At 39.5% G+C, this 4846-nt stretch overlaps 1 pseudogene; it reads right to left on the bottom strand.

Moving 5' to 3' along the window:
- Positions 1-1864: 1864 nt before the first annotated feature.
- LOC103646641 (DEAD-box ATP-dependent RNA helicase 12-like) lies at positions 1865-4473 on the bottom strand (annotated as a pseudogene).
- Between the last annotated feature and the right edge of the window lie 373 nt (positions 4474-4846).

The raw sequence follows: 4846 nt of genomic DNA, 5'->3' as shown, positions 1-4846 counted from the left end.
TGAGCCTAACATTTGAGCCTCCATTTTGAGTCTTTTCTATATATTCTCTAGGCCATTTTGGATGTCTTTAAAAACTCTAGTTTCATGAATCAAGGGCCTGAGCTACACAATTAAATTTTGTCGCATCCAAACACCTAGAAAACTTTCTAAAACCAATCTAAAAGGAATATGTTGCATACAAACCGAGGCAATAAAGTAGGGTCTGTTACTTCACTTGAGTCATTTTCATGTTTTCTAGTTATTCTCGACGGTTTGAACCCAAGATCGTTTTGTCGAGTGTTATTGTTTGGATATATGGACTTAAAGTAAACTAAAATGACTAATTTTCTGGAGAAAGACCTATATATATCTTTTATTCCATATCTGCCAACTAACAGATTACATATTCTAGTTGAAAACTAAAATTGTTCTATTTTTACCCAACTTGTTTACATACCCAGTATGACTAAAGTTTAACCAACTAAAGTTTGGTTCATGGTGTTAGCTAGGTCCCTAATAGATATGTGACCCTTATAAGAAAACATAATATATATCCATCGTAGAAGGCCACTTCCTTTTACTCTTTTCCTTTTCCATTTCCTGACACGAGAATATGTTGGTTGTCGAGCCTTGATGCTCTAAGAAATATCACTTTATCAGATAAAAAGATGCAGCATGATGGAAACAGGGTCCTCCCATGAGAATCAAACTACGAAGATGAGTTGGAGAGTGAAAGAAAGACAGGTTTCTCTTGACATCAAATTTTATCTCCAAAAAATGTATGTATATAATAAAAGGATGGCATGGAAATGGCAAGGAACGAAGAACAAGGTGCCACCCAAACCAAACCATCAATAGTCTGACCTTAGTCTTATAAAAAATAATATAGTCTCAGTTATGCGAACAAGTGCATAAATATGCCTGACAAATTTGCTAAAGGAACTGTTGGTTGGTTGAAATTGATCCGGACATGATAATTCACACATCTGATACATTAAAAAAATGTATAGTTCAAGTATTTCCCATGAATCTAACATATGACTCTTTAGAGAGAGAGAACTATGAACATCAAATTGAACTAATGCTGCTATTTATTTATATGGGAAATAGACCACACGAGATCATAAGCTAGCCAAAGGCTGCAACCCATGCACTCAAGAAAAAAATGAAGTTGGTTGAACATTTGATTCTTTTTTCCCTCAGGCCTCAGCCATAAATAGCAGTTCTACTTCTACTACTAATAAACAAGCAGATAGAAATGGAGATGACGAACAAACAAAATGGTAGATTCGGCAAAAGGCCACCGACATGCATTTATCATTCATGCAATAGACTGACGATGAAATTCATTCGCCCAACGACAATGACACGGGCTGTATAGCTACTAAATAAGTAAATTCTCTGTTACCAAATACCAAGTCCAAGTGCCAGAACCTAATAACAAATGAACAAAATTGTCCATTTTCACTTCATCCAAGATGCTAAATTTGCACCACAGAAATGACGGTCTAGGAACAAGCAAACAAAATCTGCGAACACCGCAATCATACACGAGTACACGACCATGATTGCAATCTCACAGACATTACAAGCAAACTTTAACAAGAACACCCTACAGGCACAAACCGATCTAGGAAAGTGGGGTTACCAGAGCAGGACGATGAGGAGCTAGAGCTGCTACGCCTCTCCAAGGACCTAGTTAAGCTGCTGCTCGCTGGCGATGGGTTCCAGCTCCACCGACATGGGCCTCTCCTCCTCCTCCACTACACAAAGCTCAGAAAATTCCGAATTCCACATTATTGACAAAAAAGCTTATGTTAAGTTAGTATACAAACATGTCAAAATAAATAAAATGTGTCTGACGCTCATGAAGTTGTCGCTATCATCATTGGCAGTATACAAACATGTCAATTTGTGGGGGTATTGTCTTAATTTTTGTTCCAAGTTTTTTTATCAATACTATATCTGCAAAACAAAGAGAAAACACGACCATGAATCTTGATGCTAGACTAAGAAATAGACCACTTTATTAATGTAGGCTTACAAGTTGAAACAATCTTTGTAAGTGGTCAAGTTCACTGCCAAACCAAGGTGTCCATATCTCCCAGAACGACCAACCTAGGAATATGATAACACACATAATTTTAAACTCAGGAAGGTTATAAAACAAACAACTTCTAGAGAAGAAAAGATATAAAAAATCACCCTGTGTAAATATGTCTTAGGGGAGTCAAAATTAGTGACCACATAAATAGCCTAGATACCAATTCCTCTGGTAAACATATCTGCAAAAAAAGAGCCATGAAACTTTTATAAATAAACAGCCTAGATGCGAGACTAAGAAACAGAGCCATGATACTTTTATAAAGAAACCTTCATAAATGACAATTGAATAGATGTTGAGAATTAAACTACTAAATTCTAAAAAGACTAATAAGGTAGGAAAACATCAATACAGACCTGTGCACAAAAGGTTTCTGCAAGCACCATTATGAAACTTATGAAACACTCAGTTTCTGTTGTCTTGCAACATCTTAGGCTCTTAGCATGAATAACCGAGTTCAGTTATTTTCTTAGCCAGTAGCTCAATTCTATTCACAGAGTTGCATAATATAATGGACTGGTTAATTTGAAGCTGGCAAACACACAAAAAACAGGCAATGTATATGTTTATACTTAACTGTGTTTTGTAGGTGAAATGTAACTGCTGCCTGGGTTATTGGCTCCATTAATTTGGTGAGTGCATTTGAGTATTTTGACACAATTCATGTCTACAAATTGAGTTCTGAGTTCTAAGAACAATACGTTCCTTAAATGATTAGACCTTAAATGATTAGAGATGCTGCTCCACTGCACCGTCCTGCTCCTACAAAAACAGTAATCCAGGAACATAAAGAAAGAGATTCAAAACACACAATGAAGCAAATACATACACTAAGTCAATAGCTCTTGATTTTTACGTATATAATCAAATAGATGATAATAAATTTAGACAATGTATAAATCGCGTACACCTGTATTGTATGAATTTAGTAATTATTTAAAACAAATTTTAACTTGGGACGGATGGAGTAGTCGTTAAACACTGAGCAGCCAAATGCAATAATGATAGATTATTCACAAAACTTTAAAGATCTAAGACGAATCTAATTAAATGTGTGGTTCTAATTAAAACTTGTTGCATAACAAAATCAACTATACCTAATTAAATAACAACCAAAATAAGTACTCAAATAAATACAAAAACATATTTTACATAACTAAGCAACAGAAAGTTACAAAACAACTGTAGTCAAAGAAGGCTAATACAAAAAGCTGCACAACTTCTACTTTTAAAGAACAAGCTAAGAAAACATACCACAATACATATTGTAATTTCAGATTATTTAATGTGTGGCGTCGCGCGTCCAGTCGCGCTACGCTTCGTTTTAAATTCAGTTTGGATGACGTATGCCGTCGTGCGCTTCGTCGCGCGACACTTAACGTTATTTTCATAATTAGTTCAAGTGTCTCGTGGCACGCTCCGTCGCGCGACGAGTCGATTTATTCTTAATTTAGTCTAAGTGTTGCGTAGCGCGTTTCACCACGCGACAATCCTTTTAAAATTTACTTTGATCTATTTATAATGATTAAACATGGAACATGATTTTATACTATGTATAGCACGATGGCCAAATTAATACCATTCTGTTTAGACGATTATTTTGATTTATAATCGTGTGACGTGATCGCTCTTCGACCGTAGCCTCGATCGTTACTCTCTCTTTCTCGATTAGTCATAGGTGTGAGCCCTACGCCGAGTGTCTGTTTATTTATAACATTATAATGTATAGTGTACTGTTCTTTTGTATTAAATGTGTGGAATGTATGTTTGAACTCGTATAGATAACGATCAGTTGGTGGAGTCCGAAGGAATTGTAGGTGAAGACCCTGAGCAGCAGCTGGTTGGTGAAGGCAAGTGTCCCTTGACCCATCTATGTCCTACTCATTCTTATAATTCACTCCTCGCATTTACACAGTTTATACCTAAGGATTGACTAGCTTTTGTTTATCTTGTCCTTGTTTACCTATTCTGGTTGGGTTATTTTGGTTTAGCCATATGCTAGTTGTTGGGGCGAAGGCAAAGACGCCACCCTTCGCTGCAGTCGTTGGTCCGACGGAGATAAAACGGGCAGGGACACCCTTCGCTCGATACGACATTAGACGAAGGCCTGCGACGAGGTCATCCCACCGTGCGGCCTCGTCCAGCTCGGAGGCCCACGTGCGATCCGGCCCATTGTAACGGGCCCTACGTGGCCGCTACGTGTCACGGGCCTAATTTGTAAAGGCATTCCTGTAATTACAGTCTGTAACCCTGCTTTATGGGAATATTCTGGGGATAACCTGGGTGTCTGAGGGCACATGCGTCCTTAACACAAGACGCTGGGCGCTCAGATACCTATAAATACCCCCGCACAGTGCCCGTGAGAGGCAGATTAACAGTGCTATTGCCATCTTGCGCGAGAACCCTGTTAACGCCACTGTTCACCTTTGTTGGATCCCCTTGCAACTGAGAGCAAGTTCCAACATTTGGCGCCCACCGTTCATGCTACGAGAAAACCACCCGCGATGGCACCCAAGAAAGCTAACCCGAAGGCTGACGAGGCTGCGAAGGCAGCACTACTTGCTGCAAGAAAGGGCAAGGCCCTCGCCCTCACCCAATCCACCCACCAAGAGGCCACTGAAGACGACGTTCTCCGCATCCGCGAAGACGACACCCTCCGCACCTGCGGCCCTGAAGGACAATCGCACTGGAGGGCGCGGACCTCACCGAGGACGGTGAAGTCCTCGGCGTCTCATCGGAAGAACAGCTACAGCTGCGCGCCCT

Source organism: Zea mays, chromosome 2 (assembly GCF_902167145.1).
Source record: "Zea mays cultivar B73 chromosome 2, Zm-B73-REFERENCE-NAM-5.0, whole genome shotgun sequence".
Lineage (NCBI taxonomy): Eukaryota > Viridiplantae > Streptophyta > Magnoliopsida > Poales > Poaceae > Zea > Zea mays.
Note: the sequence above shows the minus strand (reverse complement) of the source record. Positions and strands in the feature narration are given on the sequence as shown.